The 27866-nt window shown below is 40.6% G+C and overlaps 2 long non-coding RNA genes across 2 annotated transcripts in view; one reads left to right on the top strand and one right to left on the bottom strand.

Moving 5' to 3' along the window:
- The first annotated feature begins 17 nt into the window (after window positions 1-17).
- Window positions 18-18826, top strand: LOC116042222. Its single transcript, XR_004103160.1, has 3 exons — window positions 18-28; window positions 8685-8693; window positions 18745-18826. It is a non-coding gene; the product is annotated as an uncharacterized LOC116042222 (long non-coding RNA).
- The window catches only part of LOC116042221, a 21415-nt gene continuing 12297 nt past the window's right edge, over window positions 18749-27866 (bottom strand). Inside the window, exons 3-4 of the long non-coding RNA XR_004103159.1 lie at window positions 26781-26786; window positions 18749-18843 (exon numbers count right to left, since the gene is read on the bottom strand). This is a non-coding gene — a long non-coding RNA (uncharacterized LOC116042221). The remainder of the gene's footprint in view (window positions 18844-26780; window positions 26787-27866) is intronic.

The raw sequence follows: 27866 nt of genomic DNA, 5'->3' as shown, positions 1-27866 counted from the left end.
GCATAAAAAAGTCTCAGAAGTGAATTTAGTGATGGAATAGCAGATGAACATTGTATAAAATTTCTGAGATCTGCGTGACCTAGATTCAGAAGACTAAGCTGACCTCAGGTCAGTGGTGTAGCCTATGCAAATGTTGGGGCGTGACAAAGACTAGGAGTTGAGGAGTTGACGTCAACTTTTAGCTTTGTTGAGATTTGCCCGTTTTCAGCAGCAGTTTCAAATTTTGAGATTTGCATAGGAAAGAGGTGTCAATGGAATTTTGAGGTTCTATGTATGTCCTATTTACCCTCCAAACTTTCGTTTTTCAACTATGACAAGGTAAAATCGGTTTTGCATTCTATCACCCCTTTAAGCTACAGTGTTGTAATCTAGAGGCATTAAGACATGCATGCTTATTTATCCATCCCTGCACTGGTAACAGTAGAAAGAATGCACAAAAAGTTTGCCTCTTTAAGTTACTTCACTATAAACTCCAGTTAAACAATTAAACTCACAATTTGTAGCCTACCAACAGTCATTCAACAAAATACCCACAGCTAGCAATAGTGTTGAAAAGCAACATTACTTTTCATAACCAATAGATAGAATCATTAGCCTTTTCACAGGCAATATACAGTACTCCACTAGGCTTTTGTGGCTAATTACCCTATTAGCATATGAATGCACTGCACCTTAGCTAACCCATTAGCTTTGCGTTTGCATAGATGCTAGCGAACTCAAGGACTAGTGCTAAGGAATGACTCACCATTTTAACGGAATTCACTGCCTTTAACTCCGTGACAACAGTGGATTCAGGCACAGCTCTCTTTCGCTCTATTTACAACAAAGCATAGCCAGTATTAGATAGTATTGAGTATGTAAAATTGATTTAATTCACAAAATGTCATTCTTTTTCTCTTACCGAGTGAATAATGGCAGCCTCCTACGTTCAGATGCAAGCGCCAAAAGGGACGTGAGGAGATGTAAATCTAGCGATCTAACATTGATAGTTGATTGGTCAGCTCACGGACCCAAGTTCACCCATTGGCTTATTTACAAGACCATCAAAGCTAAGTGAAAGTTAAATCATTTTCCACTATTTTCTCCCATAGATTTTACCAACTACTTTTGACCACATTTTAATAACTTGGAAAACAAAAGGAATGTCTCAAAATAAAATAAAAATAATATAGGGGTGTCATTATTAAGCCTGGGCTACATAAGACATGTCTTAAGAAGTGCCATCACACACCAAAAGCCCAGGCTTAATAATAACACCCCTATATTATTGTTTTCCAAGTTATTAAAATGTGGTCAAAAGTAGTTGGTAAAAGCTATGGGAATTATAATCGTAATAATCTATCCTTTATGATATCTTAATGACAAATCAAAATGGTACCACTTTACTTGAGGTCAAAGAATGTATTCATTACACTGTCATAATGGTGTCATGACAGCCAGTCTTATCCTTAATGATATCTTAATGACATCAAAATGGTGCCACTTGAGTTCAAAGAATGTATTCGTATATACCTATTATTCATATGCACCTATTTTAATTTAACTGTTTCTGTACAATGTTTTTCAAGTGAAAGCCTGTACATATTCATTTATTAAGCTTCTTTCTTGTTTAATTCCTGAGTGTTGAGCTCGGTCATCGTGTTACAAAACAAGCCTTAACAATTATTTTTACATCGCATGATGTGTTAGGAAGGTAATTTGGTGTGTGATGGCACTTCTTAAGACATGTCTTAACCTTCATAATAGCTTAATGACAAATCAACATGGTACCACTTTACTTGAGGTCAAAGAATGTATTTGTTACACTGTCATAATTGTGTCATCACAGCAAGTATTATCCATGATATCTTAATGACAAATAAAAATGGTACCACTTTACTTGAGGTCTAAATATGTATTAGTTACACTGTTATAATGTTGTCATGACAGCAAGTCTTATCCACGATACTTTAATGACAAATAAAAATGATACCACTTTACTTGAGGTCAAAATATTTATTAGTTACACTGTCATAATGTTGTCGTGACAGCAAGTCTTATCCATATCTTAATGACAAATAAAAATGGTACCACTTTACTTGAGGTCTAATCATAATAGTGTCATGACAGACAGTTTTGTGAAATACCCTGCCACACATCTATCTGACCAAGTGCTAGAATTGGTCTCTAACCTTGCACATCTAATTATAAAAATCATTATGTCAACATGTCATGAATACAAAAAGGTGGATTTTCTGTTTATGTCAAGTTGTCATGACAGAGACATCTTCTGGTAATGTCATCCTGGTTAATGTCAAGTTGTCATTACAAAGACATCCCAAACAAATTTAATGTCAACTTGTCATAACAAAAACCGAATGACACTTAATGACAGAAGTCATCAACTTATATGACTTGTTCATAAGGTTTATGACAATGTCATGTCATAGTTATGACAGTGTCATGTCATGATTTTGTTGGTACTGTCAAATAAAGTGTTACTACTTCTTGTTACCTCCCTACATTTAAGATAAAACAATGGTAACATTGGAAAAGACAAAGTGGGGAAAGTAGACATTATTGTCTTAATCTTTTGGACACACACTTGCTTACTATACAAAATGGAAATTATATGGAAATAGAGATGAAAAAGTGAATGCTACTGCATTTGTTTCACCTGCATTGACAACACCCCTGCAATACAAGATCAGTGGAAGGAAACACAAAAGGAAAGCTGTACTTTGTCATTACTTTTTTACTTCACTTGTGATTATAATATAAAGAGAAATGATCAGCAAAACTTAATTCCAGTATAATTCACATAAAAATGTTTCACACCATTATAACAGAAGATATGTCCATGCAGATGCACTGTTTTTTGAGAGGAACATAGAAAAGTGATACTTTCTTAGGTTTTGTTGTCCTTTGCTTCTGTTCTGACTTCTTTTGTTGGTGGTGTAAAAAACAACTAATTCACTCTGTTGATCCACACAAGCAAAACAAGTGTAACCTATGTGAAATATAGGGCTACTATAATCCCATGTCATTCAGAGAGGTGTAGTTGCATGTTGTTACCATAAGGAGCGCAATTCACTGTCTGCGCATCTTAAGAGCTAGAGAGGGCTACGTGCGGTCAGCAATCATTTTCCGCTGTGAATGTGCTGCAAACGTCTAAGGAATTCAAGGCATGAAACGCCAGAATAATTCTAAAATTTAGATTTTTTTTCATGTGACACCACTTATAAGCTGTTCCTTTATCAGAATCCCAGCTGTGAACGAGAGGGAGACAGTTTCACTCAAGTTATTAGTGGTAAAGTAGTCTCACTTTGCCAGACCTTCCTTCACAGCACTGCGGAGGTGGGTCTGGCTAGTCCACATAGCTTTGCGGCATAGGAGAAAGGTTTATTGACATGTCTTTAAACCAGTCACAATCGTCTGGGGCGGCGCCACTTGGAGCCGTGCAACAGAAAAACTCAGATTGGACAGATAGTCTAGCTAGCTGTCTGGATTTACCCTGCAGAGATCTGAGGAGCAGCTAACCATAGTCCTCATAAATCGACCGGAGTTTAAAATTCCAACACAAAGAAAGAGGAAGGTAACGGACATCCGGCGGAATTTCCGGCAGCACCGGAGCAATCCCGAAAGTGGAACATCGTGGATATAGACTAGTGTTGAAGAAACTCTGTTGTGTTAAAGCACACATGTCTTTGCTAGTTGTTGTTAGCTATTAAGGCTAGTCTACTGTTGTGTCTTAATGTAATGTTAGCAGCCTTCTGGCCTAAGTAAAGTCCATCCAGGTTTTTTGTTCTGTCGAATAATGATAAACACAGCTCGTTTAGAATCAGCTTTGCAGTTCTGTTGCATCCAGCAACAATCCTAATAAAGATAACTCTGGCTGTTTGACCTTTTGAATTAAAATAAGGATTGGTCTTTGCTATGGCTGCTAACACTAACATCGCTAATTTGCTACCTGACCTGTGCTCTCTGACCCCGTCTCCTCCTGAGCAGGGTCACTAGCTCCTGCAGGTTATTTGATACCACCTTGTGGCCACAGATGCACTTTGAATATACACACACTTATAGTACTTATATCATGATCAGTGCTGTCTAATGTCTACCCTGATATTATATATAATGTTAAACAGACCCTGCACCCGCGGTACTAGAACCAGACCCGACTCGGACCCAGTTGACCTTATAAACCGTAGATCAGAACCCATACGGGTCACGGGTCGGATCTCATGTTCTAGGGTTCGGGTAGACCTATGAAGTCCTCTACCACAGTTGCCTTGATTTTTTTTTTGGGGACAAAAATTGAACACGGCAATGCTGATAATTCACACAGTGTGCATAGTTGTCATGGCAGAAAATTTGCATGCAGATTTTCTGTATTCTCGTACCCCATTTTTCTTTTGCACTGGTGAGAAATGGCTTTAAAACCACCCAGAACATCATTGGTACCCATCTACTGCACATCAGTGATATCGATGAGGTGAGGTGTGTGTGCTGAGCCCAAGGGATATTAAGGGGGCTTTGACACCTGCCTCATTTAGTTTGGTTGAATCGCCCTAGAGTTTGTTTTGTTTTCCTCCTTGGTGCGGTTCGTTTGGGCTGGTGTGAATGCAGCTATCGCACTTGGATGCACAACCTCGAAACACCCTAACTATGTTGGCAAGTCTAAGCTAAATGTCTCCTGTAGTCAGGTGTGCTTTGTAATTTCCGATGCGGCAGAGCAGAAAACTGTAGCTGCTTGCAATGTTTCTTTCACAGAAATAGACTGCAGTCAAGCTGGCCCTCACCTGCTTTTCCGTGGTCAAACTAGTCGCCGCTAAAGTTGGAGACAGATACTTGCGAAAAAATGTCTGAAAGATTATTTAAATGAAATGAGCTGGTTTGACCATGGATATGCAAGAAATATGCACTAGCCCAGAACACAGGACCTTCTTTCTGTATTTACTTTCCTGCTCCCGCCCCAGACACATCTGACCAATAAGCGGAGTGAACGTTCTTGCATGGTTTGTAGTGATGCATTTTGGTTCGCTTGGGTTTTTCCTCTGTATGTAAGGGGAAAACGCTCCAAGTTTACAAACTCATCACTGACTCGGACCAGAGCGAACAAACTATAGGTGTGAAAACACCCTAAAGACAATACTCACTCCAGCAAAGCCTGATCAACCTGCTGCTGTCTGGTTAGCAATACATAAGTATCCGTTGTCAAAGCACCAGAAAGCAGCTTCTTTCCTAACGCTAAGGTTGCTTTCCATTTAACCAGCCCTTGAGCGTTTCGTGGGATAGTCCGGTTCATGTGGGGTGGTGTGAAAGCTTACTCAAACTCTGGTGCAGACCAAACAACCGTACTCTAGTCCGCTTGAAAGCATGGTTCTCGGTTTGCTTCCAAGTCCACTACAGTTTGGTTCACTTTAGGTGAGGATGTGATCTGACCCAAATATAGGAAGTGAACTAAAAAACTGCATTTATAAGCCTGCAATTTGAACCATGCACACAATTTACGGACTTATATATAATTTAAGGGATGATACATTTCAAATCCATAACCTATTATGACCATATGTCGCTAGTCGTCTGTGTAATAACACATCATAATCTCTCTCTCATCAGGGCCCACCCTCTCCTTCACTCGCTGTCTTCTAAGCTGCTCATATTGTTTGCCTTCTTCTAAAATATTAATAAACACCAGGCAAAACCAGAAAACTCAATATGTTATTAATTTGGTGTTGCTCCATTATTTCTGAGACCAGAAGTGTCCACGAGTTTCACTCGGATATCCTGTCCAATAAACAAGCGACTGCTTTGTTTATTGGACAAGATATCTTTGTTTGGAGTGTTTGACAAAGTGCAGCGTGAATGCAACCCAAACCATATGAAAAATGCAACAATGTTGCAACTTCACCCCTGAATCGCTCGCAGCGAGTCTGCCGTACTATAGGTGTGAAAGCGCCCTTAGGAACGTCTGTCTGTCTGTCTGTCTGTCTGTCTGTCTGCGTGTTATGCACATATCTCTTGAACCGTTAGTCCGATGGATTTCAAACTTGACAGGTGTCTTGCTATGTGCAGTGCCAAGTTTGACGTTGTTTGGATTAGAAATGCAAAAGATATTGTTAAATATATATCGGTAAAAGACGCACATGGGCTTTTGCCGCTCTAGCCTCTGACCACTCCCCCTCTCACACTGCGCACTGAGTGACTACAGCACAGGACCAGAGACAGAGAGGGTCGAAGAAAGCAGCGGCGCTTTGGCAGCTAAAATGTGAAATACACCTCAGACCCACAAAATGTGCAAAGTAGCACTACTTTGGACTGTCTTTGACTTTGAATAAACAAACGACAATTCCTGAATTTAAGGACGTTTCAGAAAATTGACCTGGCGCGTATCTTTAGCGGAGCAGACAGCCGCTTCACGCACACTTCTGGGGCGCGCCGTGGCATAGCTGGTGGAATATCAAGCATTGACTTGAATGGCTGCGATTGCTCGGATGGCCCACGGCGCAGACGCGCCTGGTAGAAAATAGGGGTTAGACTTTCAGTCTTGCTGTGTTTATGCTTGACAGAAGGGCGTGATGGGAGTCTCACATTAGATACTTATGTAGTAGGCTTTGATTTACAGTTCAGCAGCTGCTTTCACCTGCAGATGGCACCTCCACAACACTTGATGGATGGATCATACGTGATCGGATTGCATAACCTCCAACGGTATCTTTGTTGAAACTTTTTCATTTACTTTCATATCCAGTAATGAAAAAATCCCATTATTGCTTGTATTACAGACTATTCCACATTTGCCGTATTGATGTTTCAATTACTGTGATTGAAGATTTGCGGTGGAGATTCTTTCGCTATATGTGTGTTAATCAAAAGAAGATTACTGAGCTTTCTTTCAACTTTATGTTGTCTTCACTATCAACACTCCCTAATGGCATCAGAAACTTCCTGAAGAAAACACAAGCAACCCAGGCTGACCAATCTCAGTTCATGCAGTCCCCATGTTGAATCTCTATAGTGTCCAAGTGTAGCTACATTTTTTTAGGCTGGGCATGTCATCTATGGCTAAGCTACCGGTGTAGCTCCAGTAACTATGTATGGGAGCCCTGTCGGTACGGCGTAACCCCTTCACTCAAACAAACTTAATTCAACCATGACGCTATAAGCTAATACCGTCAATGTTCTAAAGGGCTTTATGGGTCCAAAACGTTGGACACGATCTGAAATGGACCTGTGTCAATAAAATAATAAAAAATGAGTCAACAAAGAGCATTCAAATCAATAATATAGATCATGCTCTAGCTATTTATTGAGTATCTTTCACAAGTCAAGTACACAGCCTCTTACATGAAAAACGAGGGTTGCAGCAAAAATGCTATGCCTCTTGAATATGATTTTTCTCTTTATATTTGCTCTTAAGCTTTAAAACACAAAAATATGATAGTGCTGTGAATTGCTGTAATGGTAATAACCAAACAGGACAAGTCACAGACTGTAGGCTTTCAGGGAAGAGAGAAATATACATCATGCAGAACTTTGTAACTTTGATTTTAAGTTAGTCACAAAATGTCATGATATAACTGTTGTAAAATGTAATTTGTCATGTTACACAATGTCTATGATAATAATCCAATGCTCATCCCATGCAGTGTGTTCCTATATAGGCTGTTGTACTTTCAAAATACACATTGTTATGGTAGTTTCCTGAAGTGCTGCAAACATTTGCATTAATTATTCAGCTCTGGGTATAAAAGATTGATAGTCTTATATTCATTTCTTACATCTGACTTGAATGCAATATCTTCCAGGTTTCTGAGGCTTGGGACCTCCTCTGAAATATTGGAGCTCCCTGCCCACGCACACACACACACACACACACACACACACATATATATAGGCCAGCACTGCAGGTTAAATACCAGCGGCCAAATAAATCTGTCCCATCCATCAAATATTGACTTTGTGGTTCACATTAAAGGGTGAGTCTTGAATTTTAAGAAGGCTGCTGTATTGATCAGCGACCAAGACTCTTTCAGGCCATGCGGAGAAGTCCATTTTGCTGTAGTATTATTGTTTGTGAGAAACTGGCAGCAACCTCCTGTTGACATTTTTACCGTGGTGTGACTTAAAGCATTAATGAAGGCATATTGTTTCAAAAGAGTTTTGTTTACACCCCCAGAGTATTTAGACAATAAGTCAATTTGCTGGTCTGCATAAAATTCAGGAAGGAAAAGATTTTGGTTTCCTTTTGACTTGCATCTGAATTGCCAAGGCTATTGAGGCTGTCTAAAAACATTACAATAAAAGATGAATTACCAGGAAGCAGGTTAGTGTATATTTTTTTTATTGTCAACCAATCCAAGAAAAAAGTCCATCACTCAGTACTTTCTGAATTCTACACTGAGTATGTTTACATGCACACCAATATTCCACTATTATTCTGAATATGACAATATTCCGAATTTGATACAGGTCATGTAAACAGCATATTCCAACCAACCAGCCAATAGTTTGCAAGGCTGCAGACCCGATAAGAAGGAGAAACACAGATACTTTTAAACATTATCAAAGACTTGGATATCAACAGGTTTTTGGATATGCGCACACATCGATACGGCAACCTTTTCAAGAAGCTGGTTGAAGGAATAAAAGAGGGACGCTGTGTTCGCACGGTCCAACAAGTCCTCCACCGCTGGTAAACTTAGAAAAAAATCGTATTTTGTGGAATATTCACTTTCATTAGCCATGTTAACAGTTTAGTCGGCATTTCGTCTTTTTCAAAAGAAATTTTTTATTATGTGCATGTAAACGTCTGTCTGTGGCATTTGTGTTTTTAGGAACCGAGTGGGCCCCAAGCCCCTTGGTTCCAACTGAAGACATTCATCTTTGAAATGGGGTCAGACTGATGGTGTGAGTCAGTGGTTACAGCTGCCTCCCAACCAAAAGGTCCAAGTTCAAACCCTCAGACGCCCCACTCAGCATTCTTGTTGGAGTGTCTTGGTGGCCTAGGGGTTTGAGATGCCCACGCTGGTTTGGCACGTCACCCCTGAATAGAGAAGGCACCAGGATTAACCAAGCACCAGGATTATCCTCTACAGCGCTGCAGAGGAGGGTCTGGCTTGTCCACACAGCATTCCGGGATGGGAGAAAAACGTGCTCTGGTTTATTGGCATGTCTTTAAACCAATCACAATCGTCATGGGTGGCGCTAAGCGCCGGATGGAGCCCCAGTGCCGCTGCAAAATAGCCTCGGGAAGGAACTTGTTTTGGTGGAACATGTACGTTCAAAGGTTGTCTAGTCGTGCAACAGAAAACTCAGATTGGACAGATAGTCTAGCTAGCTGTCTGGATTTACCCTGCAGCAGTGGAAGGTCGTGAATATAGACTAGCTTTGTAGAAACCTGAAATTGATCGATCACATCAGAGACTTAACAGTATGTTCCCATACTAAATGAGCTCAATGTAATGTTTTACGGCTGAACACATTCAGCTGTCCACAGTCACTGCTTCCCGAAAGCTGTGAACCTCCAATATGGCTGCCAAAGTGTATGCAACAGTAAGAGAAAGCCACATACAGTATAAGCAAAACGCATTTAAACACAACAGTTCAGTGGCATTGCTCTCTAAGGGTAAACACAACGTACAGTATCTGTAGCCTCTGCTGAGCCCCTCATCACATTCAGTGTCAAGCCTCTCCTGAACAGCCTCACTGTAATAACTCTCATTTCCAAAGGCAATCTGTGTGAAAGGGGCTTGACAGCAGTGTGTGTGTGTGTGTGTGTGTGTGTGTGTGTGTGTGTGTGTGTGTGTGTGTGTGTGTGTGTGTGTGTTTGAGATTTGATTCTGACTGCAGAGAAATATCAGGGAAAACTTTAACCTTTATGCACCTTAAGCCCTATTCGTGCGGGACCTTGTGGGATTTAGAAATGACCCCCTCCCCCCACACGCACACACATCTGAGTTCCGTGTAGCGCATTTGCATTGGCAAGTGATGCCTGCTTTTACTTGAATGTACTGACATATCTATATACCAAGAGTTGGCTACCTGCAGGGTGCACAGAGGACAGCCAGGGCGAGACCGCCGCACCACACTTGGACCGGGGTTCCGTATCTTTTTGGGCCAGGCCCGGTAGAGGTTACCAGAGACGGCGGTACCCACACATCGTCACTGTGGTTTATTTTAAGACAAATTTCGAGTCAAAGGTAATGTGCAGATTGGTTGTACAAACACACTAACTCACGTATATTCGCCAGTAGCAAGTACAGTATATTGTGGGCTCCTGTGATATGCTGGGTGGTAGGGGTGATAAATTGTAAGACACACGTGCTAGCCACACTATATCTTCAGTGGTAGTAGTTGTGGAATTCAGGGGTGGTGGTAGCTTGGTTGATGGATAGCAGCTTATGATGCTGTGTGTGCGCGTGTGTGTGTGTGTGTGTGTGTGTGTGTGCGTGTGCGTGTGCGTGTGTGTGTGTTTTACTGTCAGCTATATCGCCAGCTGAAACTTGTAGGGTCTCTGGGATTGCTGGGATTGTTTCATAGCTAGAGTGATGAATTGTGACCAGCGTTTGTGTGTGTGTGTGTGTGTGTGTGTGTGTGTGTGTGTGTGTGTGTGTGTGTCAGCTCTCTAACTTGTGGGGTCTTGGGGATACTTCCATAGCGAGTTGATATATAGTCTAGGGGGTGGCCAACAGGAAAAGTGCTGAGGTTCACAGTGTGTTTGTGTGTGTGTGTGTGTGAGTGTGTGGGATTGAGAGAGCAATACCCGACCATGAGAGAACAGGCAACATGAGTGATGGACAGAAACCCATGGTTACATCAATCTGCTTTACTTACTCACACACAGACACACACATTCCCTCCCTCCATCACAAACAGCACACACACACACACACACACACACACACAGCATTTCTTCCTTCCTTGTTCTCTTGGTGCAGTTCTCTCTTTCTTTGAGCCCTCACATAAACATACACTGTGGGATAAGCAGCTGTACAGCTCCTGCTGCACTACTATGGCCTCTATTCTCTTGGCTATTGAGGTAAATGTGATACAGTGATGGAGCAACACTCTCTTGGCCTCTCTTTCTATCTCGGGCTCAGTGACTAAACAGGCCACGAGGACAGGGGCAGAGGGAACACAAAGTCCCTTAAGGACAATGTGGAGTGGTGTAGAATGCAAATAAAGAAACACAACTGTACTTTTACAATGTATTGTTCCTTAAACATATGAGACAATGAAAATGATCCTTTGGAAATATGTTTTTGCCTGTCTGTGAGAATGAGATGAGAAGATTTATATCACTTTCATGTCTGTGCATTAAACCGACAATACGTGTTTTCTTTTACCACTTAGGGGCAGCAGAAATAAGTTGTGAACACAACATAGCCATATCATCACTTTTTAGGTTCATATGGCAACCTTTCCATTGTTTATTTACACAAAAAACTGTTACGGAGCAACATTATTATTTAGTTGAAGTCCTGTTTCTGGCCAAGTTCAGTTTTCACTCTCTTTTACAGTAGCTCTGTTTTAGGTCTCCACCAACCCTTGAGGGAAATATCTGGCTCTCTGGCTGCTTAATGCTCCATAATGTTTACCGGATAGTTTCTACCTGTGTCTGTCTGGTGTTAGTATGCAGGGTGCCATGCCATAGTAGTAGCGTAGTGGACCAACTTTAATCAAGCGCTGCTCCTGGCAAAGGAGGGTGTTTTTGTAAAAACAAACAAAAAAAAACCCTCTATTTTGTTTTCTAGAAATTATTCTATTATTATGACAATACAGGAATGTTAGGAAAACCTAACAATAACAATGTTGGAACAATTAAAAAAATAAAAATAAAATCACAGCGCTCATTAGCGTGGTTTTGTTGGTCAATGGCGCGATCACTTTCCGCTATCTCGAGATAGCAATACGCCAAGAATGCACCTGAACACACCTCCCTGTAAGCCCATGGGCGCACAGATGGGTGCAGATGCATTTGCTATTTAAATGACGTGGGCAAATTGACAACTGCGTCGGTCTTCAACTAGCTATTTGCGTCGGGCTTTGCACTGGGTGCAAGATAGGGCCCATAATGTTCAAAACCTTAACTATTTTGAAAAGAATAGTGAGTGGATCAAGGAACTAAGGCACCAATACGTCCAGGTACAGTATGTTGTCTTGTCTTGTTCTATAGTGAGTTTTATAATTTGTTACTTTACATTTTAACATGAGTTACAGTACTGATACTGTGTTGGATATCTCTGAGAGTCATGGAGTTGGAGGCTAATCAAAACCTACATGAAACCATTTATGTATGGATGATGGGGCAGTGGATATGACACATACCTTTGGTGTGGGAGACCTAGGTTCGAATCCCACTGCGATACATCAACCAATGTGTCCCTGAGCAAGACACTTAACCCCTAGTTGCTCCAGAGGCGTGCGACCTCTGACATATGTAGCAATTGTAAGTCGCTTTGGATGAAAGCGTCAACTAAATGACATGTAATGTAATGTATAAGGCATGCTAAGCATTTCCATCCAAGGTGCATAGCGAGAGACGACATAAGACGTGATGTGGATGAGAACATGTGGCCAAATGCTGAAGATCGCATGGATGTAGACAAGGAATGTGCGTTTTTGTTTTTTCCCTTCTGTGCCTTTTTGTTTCACTTTTTTTTTTTTTTTTTTACAAATTTTGAACCAAAAGCGACTTAAGTTGGATTATATGTTGATCACTGACTGCAATTTCCTGTTGCTAATAAAGCTTTTACTTCGGCAATTTTTCTACTGTACATTCTATAAAGTAAAGATGACTGATTAATTTTTTTATGTAGTTTGTTGCCAAAATGCACACATTTGACCCTCAAGCCAAAAATAAAGGGTGGTTTAAAGTAAAAGGAAAATGAATTACAAAAAGCACTGGATTTGACATTGTCTGTTGTATAAAGGAGGTAGAACTGAAACATGAAAAGTAATGCATTTTTTTGTAATCTCATCAACTGTTAGTATTTAGAAAGGGGGTATATTTTGTCCCCGCCAGGGATAAAAAATAATTCAGCAGAGGCAGGAATATGTAGCAGAAAGGGGCATCCCCCCCCCCGGCAAATAGCACCCTGTCCATTATAGCTGCTTTAAGTACTGAGCTGGACTACATTTGTTCTGGCTTAGCATAAAGACGGGCGTTTTCCATTTTATGTAATCAATCAGCCAGTTAACATAATGTACTATAATTGAGTATCTAAGTATGATAATGCTTAAATTAAAATTAGAAGCAGGCAGATATTGTGGAATGCAAGGCAGCTTAATATTCTTCAGTTTGCCAGACACAAAATGTACAGATATTGGTGGTAAAGAACTGGAAAAATAAAATAAAAAAAGATGTTGTGATCGTCTCTCAGGTCAACCTAAAGTACTGTATCCTGAGGGATGAACCACCTAAATCCAAAAATATAAAAAACTCTGCCTCTGGCCAACACTTGTGGGGAGTAATGCTGTAAGGTTACGGCTTTGCTGTGATCCAGCAGATTCCAAAACCTTGGATTTAGCTTGTGGCTGCACAGTTGTACAGATAGAGCAAACAATGTTTTCACATGTCAGCACAGCCAAATATTTTTAAATCCCAATCCAAATGCAAATCCTGTGGTCAGTGAGTTCAGAGTAGGCCTGGCAAACTCGATGCCTTTTAAGGATTCAGGTTATTCTGAGTCACTCACTAAACTCACTGCCAAGTTACTTGAGTCAGTATTGCTAGCTTGCAATGTTTCAGACTGTCTGCTCGACCTAATTGCATTTAAACATACTACATTTATACACCAAAACCTACAGTAGGCCTAGCTAGGCTATGTGCAGAACATTGTATGTTATTTCAGAAGTGAAAGAATGGCTTTTGTTGTGGATTTGCTTTACCCTGAGCTCGAGGAGAGACCTCACTTGTCTGCTACAGATCCACTCATAGCCGGCTGATTCGTGCGATTGCCTTACTCACACGAGAACTCATGAGTCATCGACAACTCATGAGTGATCTGCGAGGCAAGCTGAGGCAAGCTTGCAATGTTTCGGACTGTCTGCTCAACCTAATTGCGTTTTAACATACTACATTTGTACACCAAAACCTACAGTAGGCCTAGCTAGGCTACATGCAGAACATTGTATGTTATTTCAGAAGTTAAAGAATAGCTTTTATTGTGGATTTACTTTACCCTGAGCTCGAGGAGAGACTTCACTCGCTCGTCTGCTACAGATCCACTCATAGCCAGCTGATTCGCGCAACTGACTGACTCACGCGAGAACTCATGAGTCATCGAGGACTCATGAGTTCTCGAGTTAGTCCCATGGTCTGCGAGCTTGCAATGTTTCCGGCTCCGAGTCTGCGGGTCGGGAGGTTCCTATAACCTGTCTCGGACTGTCTCTCTGCTCAGTCAGTCGCTTGAGTTGACTTGTGGAGTTGTGGTTGCCTACGAAATTGTAAGTTATAAAGCTTTTGGCAGCTAAGATGGCTAGGACTAGTAGTTGTTATTGTTGCAAGAGGTTTGTGTGTAGCGCTGTTATCATTTAAGATTGAATTGTAGTAGGACTTAACTGATCTGAGTTAATGATACTAGAGACTCGCGAATCATGAGTCAATTTAAAGACTTGGGTGAAAGATCCGAGTGAATCACGACTCAAACAGGTTTAGTTCAGAGAACACACAGATCAGCACTCAGCTTCGGAATATGTAAGTCGTGCTTTTGATTTGTACATAAACTCTAAGCTGCAGACTTACAGTATGTCTTTATGCAAAGGAGCATGTATACATTCAGAATCCTGGTCTGTTTTTGCTTATTTGCTGCCATACTGTATTTAGTTCTCAAAATGAAATACTGCAGTAAAATGAGCAATAGTTGGCTACCTGTTTAAAGATGGATGTATCTGATGTAGATTGACTCTAGTTGATTGAATGACATTTTTGACATTCTGTCTTCTTCACTGAAAATTACAAATCATAGCTCCACAACACATGCAATGCTATTTGTGTATATGTGTGTGTGTGTGTGTGTGTGTGTGTGTGTGTGTGTGTGTGTGTGTGTGTGTATAGAAATTATCCTGTTAGTTCATATTCCTTCTCTGCGTATGCTAAAATATGGTCACTATTAAATAACAAGTACTCAAGTAAAGGCAGTCACCAAAATATAATTTCTGGTAGCCACAGGCAAACGGCTTTGTATAAAGAAAAACAACTGTCTGTCTTCATTGCATAAGCTACAACAAATAGATGTAATACCATTGCACAACATTAGCAGTATGCAGTGATGTAATGTAACAAAGTACAAATACTTAGTCACTGTATTTAAGTAGAATTTCCACGTATCTGTACTTTACTTCGTTATTTATATTTCTGGAAACTTTTACTTCTACTCCACTACATTTCCTAAATAAAATCTATCCTTTTACTCCACCACATGTCCCCTAAGCATCTTTGTTACTTGTTATTGCAAGAAATGTTTTCGTACGTTGGAGTGAAAGGTTCTTCCTTAAAAGGAAATTTAAATTGTGTTTGTTTTCTTTTTTTATGTCAGATATTGAATTTGATGTTTTAGAAGGTGTGGAAACCCTGACTATGATGCTTTACTATAAAGAAGCCACAATAACATTCATAATCAAAGTGTTTTGTTTTACTTCTTATGCTTACTTTATACTTTTACTAGTACTATATCAGAAAATGACTTTTGATACTTAAATACAGTAAATATCAGATACTTTAAGACTACTTACTTTACTTTACTCAAGTGGTATTCTAAAAGGTGACTTTAACTTCTACCAAAGTAATTTTCTGGTAAGATACTTTTACTTGTACTCAAGTATTGCTTTCAAGTACTTTATACAAGACTGGCAGTATGAATACAGTACGAGTATGAGAGAAGCAGGGGTACCTGAACATTTTGATCTATAACATGTACTATAACATGTACTATATACAGTGTAAACCTGCAGCTATAACCACAGTCTACACATACAGTTGTGTTCAAAATAATAGCAGTCCAACATCACTAACCTCATAAATCAATTTTTTTGGTAGAAGTGATATTTCTACATGGCAAATAATTTACTAGTAAGTGTTGTAGAGTCATAGAAAACCAACAGACCCAACAGTCATGACATGCATGTTGCTCATTCTGTGTAATTGAATCTGTAATTGAAAGGGGCATGTTCAAAATAATAGCAGTGTTGTGTTCAATTAGTGAGGTGATTGATTTTGTGAAGAAACAGGTGTCAATTATGGCCCATATTTAAGGAAGGAAGGAAGTAAATGTTGTGCATGCTGGTTATAGTGCATTTTACACTGAAATACTCAGTAAAATAGGTCGTTCCAGACATTGCTCTGAGGAACAGCGGACTTTGATTAAAAAGTTGGTTGGAGAGGGGAAAACATATAAAGAAGTGCAGAAAATTATAGGCTGCTCAGCCAAAATGATTTCAAATGCCTTGAAATGGCATCCAAAGCCTGAACGACGTGGGAAAAAACGGTCAACTACCATTCGAATGGATCGAAGAATAGCCAAAATGGCAAAGGCTCAACCAATGATCAGCTCCAGGAAAATCAAAGAAGACTTAAAGTTACCTGTGAGTACTGTTACGATCAGAAGAAGGCTATGTGAAGCAAAGCTATCAATTAGAAGCCCCCGCAAAGTCCCATTGCTGAAAAAAAGACATGTACTGAATAGGTTGAAATTTGCCAAAGGACATTGACTGGCCAAAGGAGAAATGGTGCAACATTCTGTGGACTGATGAGAGCAAAATTGTTCTTTTTGGGTCTAGGGGCCGCAGACCGTTTGTCCGACAACCCCCATGCACTGAATTCAAGCCACAGTACACTGTGAAGACAATAAAGCATGGTGGTGCAAAAATCATGTTATGGGGATGTTTCTCATACTGTGGTGTTGGGCCTATTTATCGCATACCAGGGATCATGGATCAGTTTCAATACATCAAAATACTTGAAGAGGTCATGTTGCCTTATGCTGAAGAGGAAATGCCTTTTTGAAATGGGTCTTTCAACAAGACAATGACCCAAAACACACCAGTAAGCGAACAAAGTCTTGGTTCCAGATGAACAAGATTGATGTTATGGAGTGGCCAGCCCAATCCCCAGACCTCAATCCCATAGAAAACTTGTGGGGTGACATCAGAAATGCTGTTTCTGAGGCAAAATCCAGTAATGCAGAGGAATTGTGGAATGTAGTTCAATCGTCCTGGGCTGGAATACCTGTTCACAGGTGCCAGAAGTTGGTCGACTCCATGCAACACAGATGTGAAGCAGTTCTCAGAAATAATGGTTATGCAACTAAATATTAGTGCAGTGATACAAAGTAAAGCAAACCCTTGAGACATTTTTCAGTTTATACAGTAAATGTTTGTTTGTAAAGAAAAATGCAAATACTGCTATTTTTTTTGAACAGCCTAATAATCCATTTTCTTTACTTTCTGTAAAGGTATAACACAAACTTGATCAATTTTTGTCATGTTTTGATTTGGAATTGAATGTGCAGTGTTCCCAATGCATTGATAGCATGGAATTAAAAGCTATTGTAAGGATTTTGAGCATTATTCACTTTTTTTTAAACACACTGCTATTATTCTGAACACAACTGTACTTCATGTCTCTGTCAGCTCAGTATCAGCACAGTAATCTGGTGTCCTGGACTCAACCCAGCATTCACAACTACAACTTGATGTTGTCGGACATCATGAACTGTTTGTCATTGATACTCTGACAAGAGCAGAAAAAAAGGCCAAGGATATTCTGCTTCACCTGAGTCTCTTGCTATAGCTGCAACTGTTATTCTACTTTCCTATTTATGTTACTTTAGGCTATTGTTTCTCTCCCTTTTGTGTGTTCTTTTTGACATGTGAATTGTAGATGTAGGTTTAAATGTGAATTTGGCTTCGTAAAAGCAGCAACTGATCTCTAACTCTGTTAAATAACAACAAACTTCAAGCTGGCAAGTCACACACTGAAAATGGCAAGTTTTCAAGAAAATTTGGATCGTGCAATAAGGCAGGCCTGCATAGTTCTTTCGGGGAATGACTGTAAATATTTACAAAGAATATGCTTACAGCATTTACTATCTAATTGGGACGTTTTGGGACCGATTTGTGGTATTGCTATCGACGAGGTACACATGGCGATACACTGGTAAGAGCAAATTTAATTTAACCATGTACAAACCTAATTAAAATAGCTCATGTTACTGTATTGTGTGAACCATTAACTTAATTATATATTTTATGTGGAGTTTTCTTTTGCGGGGTGCAAATGTCCCACCAAAACAAGTTCCTTCCCGAGATTTTGCAGAGTCACCGTCGCTGAGTCTGGAGAAAACATCACAATGTTATACAATGTGTGTGTTTCTGTGTGTTCACTATGAAATGTTGAAAGATTAGTGATTGTGATTGGTTTAAAGAAATGCAAAAAACCCAGATTGTTTTTTTTCTCCCCATAGCGCCGTGGAGACAGGTCTGGCAATGCGGGACTACCAAATCAGTAATTTGAATAAAAGACAGTCAACAGACGTTACCTCGTATTGTCTTAGCCCCACACTTCCCCATTAAAGCTCATCAATTTAGGGGTGGCAATAGCTCAGTCTTTAGGGACTTGGCTTGGGAACCGGGGGGTCGCTATCACGCACACCAGAGAACGGATGCACAAATGCACGACTCAGTCGAGTAAAATACAACGGTTTTATTAACAAGCTAATAAAAACTCACAAGCAACAGTGTCCAGCAAACGGGGAATCCGAGAAAACAGGCAATGGTCAAAATCCAAGGGAAAACAGGAACTCAGGAATACAGGACACAGGGGAAAAACACTCAAAGGCTGAACACATGGAAACAGACAATCTCGCACAGGAGCAAAGAAAAGACTGAACTTAAATACACAAGACAGGGGAGACAATGAGACACAGGTGCAACACATTAGGGCGGGGACAGGTAATCACACAGGCGGGAAAGTAGAAGACAGGAAGTAAAACAAAACAACACATGGGAGAACAGAGAGACTACAAAATAAAACAGGAAATGGAAAACTAACAGAAAACATGAAACAAACTAAACACAAAAATTTGACACAGGGACGAGACATGACAGTTGCAGGTGCAATTCCGTGCAGACCAAGTATGGACTGGTAGCTGGGGAGGTGCCATTTCACCACGCTTTCATGCCAGAGAGCGGAGTTCACTTTGCGGCGAAAACAAAATATTTTCACCCAGGAAACAGGAGTATTTTAACCACAATCTTTTGTCTAAACTTAACTAGTCGTTTTGGTGCCTAAACTGAATTGTAATCATCGCATGACGCTCACTTTTTCTAGCTAAACTCATCCATGGTCCCTAAAAGGACCATCATCTGGCGGTGCCTGTACCCGGCTCACAGTCACCTATTGGCGGCTTAACAACTGCTGCTGGTAGCCGGCGTCTTGGAGCTCTGCAGTGGCGACTAAATACAACCAGCAACTGCCACTCAGATTGTATCGTTCTATGGCACTATGTGTTCACACAACATTATATTGCTTTGCTTAGTTTAAAATACTTCCATTTTAGGTATATACTATATGGTCTATTGGTGAAGTATTGATCACTTTGAGGGGGGGGAAACATTTTGTCCCCACCTGGGATACAAATAATTTTGTAGACCAGAAAGGGAGAAATCCGACAGATTACTCCCCCGGAAAATCGCACCCTGTGTGTATATAACCATAATAATTTGACATTTGGTCTACTTTCCCCCAGACTTCATCAGATGCTGCCAAATGCTCTAGTGATTATCCAACAATTCACTCCAGACACCTCCAGTCCACCTAGATGTTCATTTGCATCTGTGAAAGCGCCACAAGCAAGTTCCTAAGATCAGACTCTTACAACAAAATCTAGCACTGCTACAGCTTAAGCTTTTCCTTCAACATGAGTTACTCCTGTTGTGAGATCAAGATGTTACACCCAGCAGCCTGTATCCAAATTCACAGGGAGGCCAATATTTCAGACATCATATGTGCTTCCCACAAGAACATTTTTTTGCACACCAATACCTCAAGTAATGTAAATAAGAGGACCTAGGGAATAAGTACAGCTACAGCACTTTATATAATTACTGATCATTGGACATCCATTTGTACGACCAGCTGTATGACCATCACCTTCCTTTTTCTCCTTAGTGATCTCTTATGTGATGGGCTATTTTAATTTTGGTGTGTCTTGTTGTGGGATATAATGGTTGCATGCATCAGTGACAATGCAAATGTCACAGTCAACAGTGATCATCCACAGAATCCATAGTCTTGACTTGTCAAGCGTCAACCTCCAGGCCTAAAAAGTGAAGCCAATGCAGAAGTGACTTAAACTTGTATTATTTCAAATGGCCAGCAGTGGTCGACTCCACTGGCTACAAAAATAGTCAATAAAACAGGGTATGCTTCGTAGCTACACGCCGACCTGTCAATCAGTATAGAGCCTTAGCCATGCATATCAATGGCACTGTGTACATTAAAATAGACTTGTTTTGAGTGTTGTCCGTGTTTTTGTCTTAAAACGTTGACCCTCTCACAGTGTGTTTTTAGTTAATGAAAGTAAATTGGAACATTTTGGTCGCCTAAAAATGTCTGACCTTGCCAACTGAAGCTAGCTAGCTAGTGCAACCGTTAGCCAGCGTCACACTCCAAAATACCAATGTTGGGAATAGGTAGGGGTACAGATTCAATTATTGGCAAATTATCAAAGATGTTTTATCAATATTAATGAAGTTATGAATATGTGTATTAATAACTTCACCAAATTGACAAACAATCAAAACGGGGCACCACCCTGGAACCAGGGACCAATAATTGAGCTGTGAAATAGTCTCATAGGTGGTGTTCCCTTTAAAATACAGATCTGAATTAATTTGATTAATTTATCTGGTATCTGTTAAAAGGAACAAAAGGAAGGGTGAATCCAAGCACAGACCTGTTTAACCAGCTTGTTATTACAATAGATACACAAATAATCACAAACAACTGCTGTTTAAAGTATAGTAGAATTTATTTAACTTCAAAATTATCAATGGCTAATCAATAATTCTTCAATCATCAAAACCTATATACCTTTTTACAAACAAACAACAAACAGACATGTAGCAGGCATGTCTCTGTGTCTGTGGGTCTGTGAGTGTGTGTGTGTGTGTGTGTGTGTGTGTGTGTGTGTGTGTGTGTATGAGGAGGAGGGGGGTGTGACGAAAACCGGGTGGTTGCTAGGCTACGCCCAAGGTTAGCCGTTAGCTCGTTCAAGCTAACGTGTTACAGACAATAGTGTTGTAAAATGGTGCTGCGGCTCCTTTAAGAGAGCTCCGTGCATGTGGGTGTGGGTGTGTGTGTGGGAAAGGGGGCAGAGGAAAAATAGAGAAGAAGGAAGCAGACGTGTGAATGCGACCGGAGCAGAGTTGGTGGAATAAGTTTAAGTTTTGTACAGTGTGTGCGGTGTTCGAAATGAACTCCAGACTAAAAGCTATGCTCATTCATTTGCTCACCAGAAACGTGATTTTAACCCCGACGTCGGCCCTGGAGGTAACGAGTCTTCCCTGGTTTTCTGACTACGGTTGGAAAAGAAGCAATCAGGAAAGGTTAACAATAGGCTATGTGCTTGCCGGTTAGCTTATCTGTGAGTGACTGTGGAAGCTAGCAAGGCTAGCTGCTAAAACTAACGTGTGTGAGCTTTGTAGCAGCCTCACGTGTGGCTAGGGGCTAGCTGTTAGCTGTTCAAGCTAACTTGTTACTGACAAAGACGCGCTCCAAGGAGCGCAGTTGTGAAGCTGTGTATGCTCCTTACTTGACTAGCTGGCCAGCTGTTCAAATTGTGTAGGTTAGGTTTGTGTGCAAAAGAAGAGCGGAAAGCACATTTAAAGAAAGAAAAGACACTTTGGACCCTGATTATCTCACTCAGTACAGTCACTAAACTCTGTGAAGGGAGCTGCAATGTAGCATTTACAGTTCAATAACCTACATTAGTCAACACAAACTCAACAAGTATCGTGATCAAAAATATATTCACAGCAAAACTGGGACACGGCAGACTCCTAGGCGTATTAAGTCCCTTTGGTTGCTGGGATCTGGGGATTGGCTAATGTGGACTGATAATTGACACCTGGATCAACTGATTGCTCACATGTCCATAAATAGGAGTGCCTGGGCAGTCATTTTCTCTCTTTTCCCTCCTCAAGGTTGCTTGGTTTGTTTGGATTTTGGGTTTAGTTACTTTTGCGTTCTAGCCTTGATACACCTACACACATCCATACACTACACACATTACTGATTAACTGATTGCACGTTTATCTTTGTTTATTACAATAAATTGGATTTAATGTGTTATTACCTTTTGTCATACCTTTGAGCCAGGTTATGACACCAATCACAGATTGTAACAGTAGCACCTTATTAATCAAATCACATTAATGGGGAACAATGGCAACATTAGCCTCCACTCATTAAAAAAACACACATACATTCTCTGCCCAGAAACCTCACGCCTCTTTACAGGACAGAAACGGGTTAACCACTTGGCCAGTGATTAACGAAACAACTCCATCCGGGCAGGGTGTGTGGAGCGGTTCAGAGTCGACTCGGAAGAGAAAAGCAGTCTGTGTTGTCCAATTTCCTTCTAGAGAAAAGCGTGGTTGATTTCCCTCTCTGCAGAGCTGAAACACCGATGCGTGTTTCAAAGGATCGAATGGTGCTCACCAGAACACCGAAATAGTTCACTTTTCGGGAAAATTAAGCTATTCAAAGCAAACGTTCGTTTGCAAAATTTCCAGCAGCAGAAGCCACCGGGGTAAGACAATGGAGGTGAAGGGGCTCGTTATCCCCTCGGTCCCACCTGTGGTGTTCAGGTTCCAGGAACCAATGGAAGATCAGAGTTCTCGGACCTGTGGCCATTTTGTGAAGTGACACCTACGTGTGACCCTCTGGCTGCTGCAGTAAAATGGGGACTTCACCCTTTTGTCTGAGGAGACGTGCTTTGCTTTGTTCCAGAGGGGGCCCTGGGCTTGGAATTTTACGTGTAGGCCGAAAATCCTTTGTTTGAAAGAAGCCACATATTGGTCATGTCTCAGAGGCCTTTGTTTAAAAGATAATGTTTAACCCACTGCTGGACGGTTCCAACACCAAGATTGCAACAGCCAACTGCAATCTCAAGGCTTCAAAATGGTAGTCCACAAACCAATGGGTAGGCTACTGTCACTGATGCTACGTCCATTATTTTTTACAGTCTAGCTTTGTAGGGATGAGAGAGTACAGCATTATCTGTATCATTATCTGTTAACCATATGAATCATCTGTATCTGTATCTATACTCGGACTGGGCGGGGCCTAACCCGGAAGTGGGCGGGATTTAACCCGGAAGTGGGTCGGTTTGTCTTGAAATGGGCGGGGCTTTAACCGGTATGTTATTTTAAGCATGCAATTGATATGGGTTGATCAGAAATTGTTATATTTATTGCTGATTAGAAAACTATTTACATGACAGCATCAGCATTGAGCTTCAGATCAATGGTTTTGATCATGATAAACAAACTATATACAGAACAAGAACAATGAATATGTGGTTGCAATTATGAAGTAAAATGTAATGAACAAGAGTTTTCATACTCAACATAACTTTCTTTTTTTAACTTTAAATTTTTTTATGATCAGTGTGATTTTTTTTTATTATTTTATTTTATTTTTTTATTTCCACACCAGGTATGTGTGTGTGTGTGTGTGTGTGTGTGTGTGTGTGTGTGTGTGTGTGTGAGTGAGTAAGAGAGAGAGAGAGAGAGAGAGAGAGAGAGGAGGGGGGGGGGGGGGGGGGGGGACTGTGTTCTACGGATCAAATAGTCCGACGCTGTTTTTCAGATCTGTTTAGAGCCAGCTGACGGTTTAAAAAAGAAAAAAAATCTCCGACAGGCAGAGACGCAACGCGAGTCGCATTCTACCAAGTACCACGTCTGAACAAACCCCACGTTTACCAGAACTCTACTGGTTAATAAGTAAGTACTACAAACCGAAGTAAAAAACAAACCTGAAGCTGAAAAAAACCTAAACGTTAACGGAAAAGCCCCGCGAACCTGAGTGACTGAGGGAGAGACAGAGAGAGTTGTTCTGTGTGAGTGAGCAGAGCGGGACACCTACAGCAACACAATACATCTGTATGTGTGTAGGGGAGGGGCGCTGTGACGACTAGCCTATCACAGAACGCAGACACAGTCAGCTCCCAATGAGGATTTTTATTCAATCCGAGCACAGATATTGACTCGTATTACTCGTATAATACTCGTACTCGGCAAAAGTGCTTTATCCGTACCGGATACTCGTTTCAGCCGAGTATCCGGCTCAACTCTAATGCTTTGCACACATATGTACATATGGGCACACCAGAACTTTAGCTGCTTGCTACAAGGTGGAAATCTACACTTGATATCCATTAAAAAGTAAAGATGCCACCATGCCTACATTAGCTACAAAAACAAATGTGACCACTGCTGGTGATGCATGAATGGAGGTGTGTGTTTACTTGAATAAACCCTTTCTGCATACGTCTGACATCTTGATGTGGCAGTTGAACTGTCTCATCTGTGCATTAAGGCCATGTTTGTGCCCCGTGAGCAAGTATTTTCCAAATAAAGGTCACAAAATCACTGATGTAAAAAGTAGAATCAACAGTGGTAAGTCTCTCTGAATGTCAGACTTTCCTTTGTGACAACACCCCTTTAGGCGAACAAAGAGGATAGAGTGCTAAGTGATGTGAAGTTTTATTTTAAATTCAGTTTTTTGTCTTTTGACTTTTCTATTATTCTAGTATTTTCACTTTCTACTTAACCTAGACTTTTATTACTTGTCAAAAGAGTAATGCTTTTTTTGGATAGTGGGATTTGCTTGTCCTTTGAATTGATAGGTTTGAATGTGAATCTTAACATTTTCAGTCAGTAGTAGAATTTAATATAAAACTATATAACAGTAGACATTCTCACACCAGGTAGATTAAATTGGGAGGGGGGGGGAGATTGTAGGAAGAAAAAAAAATAGTCAACCTTAGCCATGACAGTAAGGGCTATGTTTTGGCCTAACTAAATGGGTCCTAAAGGCCAAATTCAAAAGCAGTCAAACTGCTAACTGTAAGCAATTCACTGCACTTGAAGGTGGTCTTTAAGGCAATTAGCTACTAATGTACTTAAAAACATAATTTACCCTAGGCGTGAAATGAACTTCATCTCCCAAAAATAGCCAAGGACTGTCATGTCAAATGTGAGGGTGCTGTATCTTGGCACTATTTGACCTAGGAACAAATGTAGCCATAACACAGTTGACCAATTCCTTGGCACCAGCCTTCCACTGGCACCTTTGGGTAAGTATAGGAAACATGATCTTCATGCCAGGGTGGTGGAGGGAAAGCTGGTGCAGCTCCTCCTTCATCACAGTGACAAGCTTGACGCTGCTGACTTCCCCCATGACCTTGCGCCACAGTGGATGAAGAGGACATCCAGGGCTGCTTTTTCTCGCAGGGAGTGGGAAAAGAATGGGAAAAGTCTTTTCCACCACAGTCCACCCCAGCCAAACAAACAGACACGGACGTCCAGGTACGCTGCGGTTACTTCCCAAGGTGTCTGTAGCTCTCTGGGCACCACACCAGACATAGCTATCACAAATGATCCACACTGTGACTAAGGGAGGAAAATAAATGAGTAATAAATGCTTCAGGTGATGAGAAATATTAAGTTAATTATAAAGAATGGCTCAGTTTTTTATGTTGACAATACTGTTATGTCACATCTGAAGGATAAAATGGAGCAAGGGAGCCTCAAAAATACCTCACAATATAGATGACCGTAGATACTGTTTTTGTTGTTGTCCTTTGAAGACAGCTGTCTAAAGTCAAGTAGCCAAGACTGGTACCTAGAGTTTATGCTGTGTGTAGCAGGTGTAGTGAAGGCATTACAGGTGGCCATGACATCAACAAGGACTGAAGTAGTGAATTAAAATAACATCTTGCAACAAATATAAAAGTGCATTTTTTTTCTCAACAGTAATATTCAAGATAATAATCTGGCACAGCACTGTCAAAAGCTGTACACAAAGTTTTAGGCCCCCGCGGACTGTCAAAACTATTAATATGCGCACTGTTTGCAATAGCAGCATGGGGAATTATGATGTAAAGATAATTATTATTATAATCTCAGTGCGGATGCATCTGTGCATATTGATTTGCTTCAAACTGTTCGTTTTACATGAATTAAGTACTAACTTCCATTGCCATATAGGATATTATTGTTGTTAGTTATGTAGTTTTGTGCTATTTGTATATATGTATTAAGACATGCATTTTTGTACTTAAGACTTAGATTTTAAGACCTAATCCTCTTTCCAAATAATTTTTCCCTCATTCTATAAGTCCTTTACCGGCATTTACTTTTACTTGCACTGTTTCCTGCAGAATTACAAACACGTTAGAAGAAAGATTCAGAGTGCAGCAGAGTAATACACATTAGAACAGGATGGCCAAAAGAAGTTAGAAAAACAGCAGTTACTGATGTTACCTTGTTCTGTTTAGCTAAGAAGGTACTGTAACAACCAAGAGGTGCCTTATGCATTTCAAAATCCATGGACTAGCCTGAAGCACCCGCATCTCTGTTTTTGCAGTTTTTCAAACTCAGCACTAAAAAGTAAAGCTTTGCAGCTTTTTTATTTCATTCATGAGCAAGCTGACAAGGGGACTGCCCATTTCTCCGACGCTCCATTGTTTCGACCTCTCAATAACCCGAAAAATTCCCTTTGGTCCTACAGCCCACTAGTCTGACATTCCTTTGTTTCGAAAAAATAAACCCTTTGCTCCGACATCCCATTGTTCCGACCATATAGGGTTAGGGTGAAGGTTAGTGTTAGGGACAATTATTTATAATATTTCTTTAGGATTTTTGCCTTGTTTAACATGTCGGGAATTCGAAAGTATCCTGTTTGAAACAGTCAAGATGAGGCGTCTTCTCACTGATCAAGTTAGTTTCACATTGGTTATTGCAGGGATATGCTCCATTCCTATTCATTATCATTGCAGGCTTATGGAAATATAAATATACATCCAACCCAAAACTAACTTTACCCTGTTGGACTTTGGACTTAGCGTACATTTTTATTTTGTTTGTTTCAAAGTGGCTAAACATTTAAATGTGTTAATAAGCCAGAGAAAAGTAAAGATTTTAGATTATGGACAAAAGCCTATATGGTCGACAATGGGATGTCGGAGCAGAGGGTTTATTTTTTTCGAAACAAAGGGACGTCAGACTAGTGGGCTTTAGGACCAAAGGGAATTTTTTGTGGGTCGGAACAATGGAGCGTCGGAGAAATGACATGGCACCAGCTGACAAAGCATTACAAGTCAAAGTAGCCTTTAGCTGATTGAAATAAACATGCGTATACAAGGAAACTCAAAATATCCCATCATCTATGGGACCGTTTTACCATTTCCTTGATGCAGACGCAGTTTTATAGAGAGTTGAAAAAGAGCTCAAATTAAAAAGGATGACTAAGCTCTGGATCCATGCATTTGCTCGAATAAAACATTGACAAATATGGCAAAATCCTGAAGTACACTAAAGTTCAGTAGCATGAAGTAAAGGCAAATGCAAATCCAGTTATTCAGAGTGTAAGGTTGGCTTTAAGGGCATACTTACACTTGGGCCAGTTAAACCGTGGCCAAGCACGTTTGACCCCAAAATCCGGTTTGTTTGACTAGTGTGAGTGCGCCGTACCGTGCCCGGGCATGGTACACTAAACTGTGCCGTGGCACACTTGAAAGAGGTGGGCCAGGGCACTGTTTGGTTGGATTCGGTTACGGTACGCATCAGTGTGATCACTAAATGTGCCCGGGTCT

This window comes from Sander lucioperca, chromosome 1, assembly GCF_008315115.2.
Source record: "Sander lucioperca isolate FBNREF2018 chromosome 1, SLUC_FBN_1.2, whole genome shotgun sequence".
NCBI classification, from domain to species: Eukaryota; Metazoa; Chordata; class Actinopteri; order Perciformes; family Percidae; genus Sander; species Sander lucioperca.
This window is presented reverse-complemented; position numbering and strand designations above follow the sequence as displayed.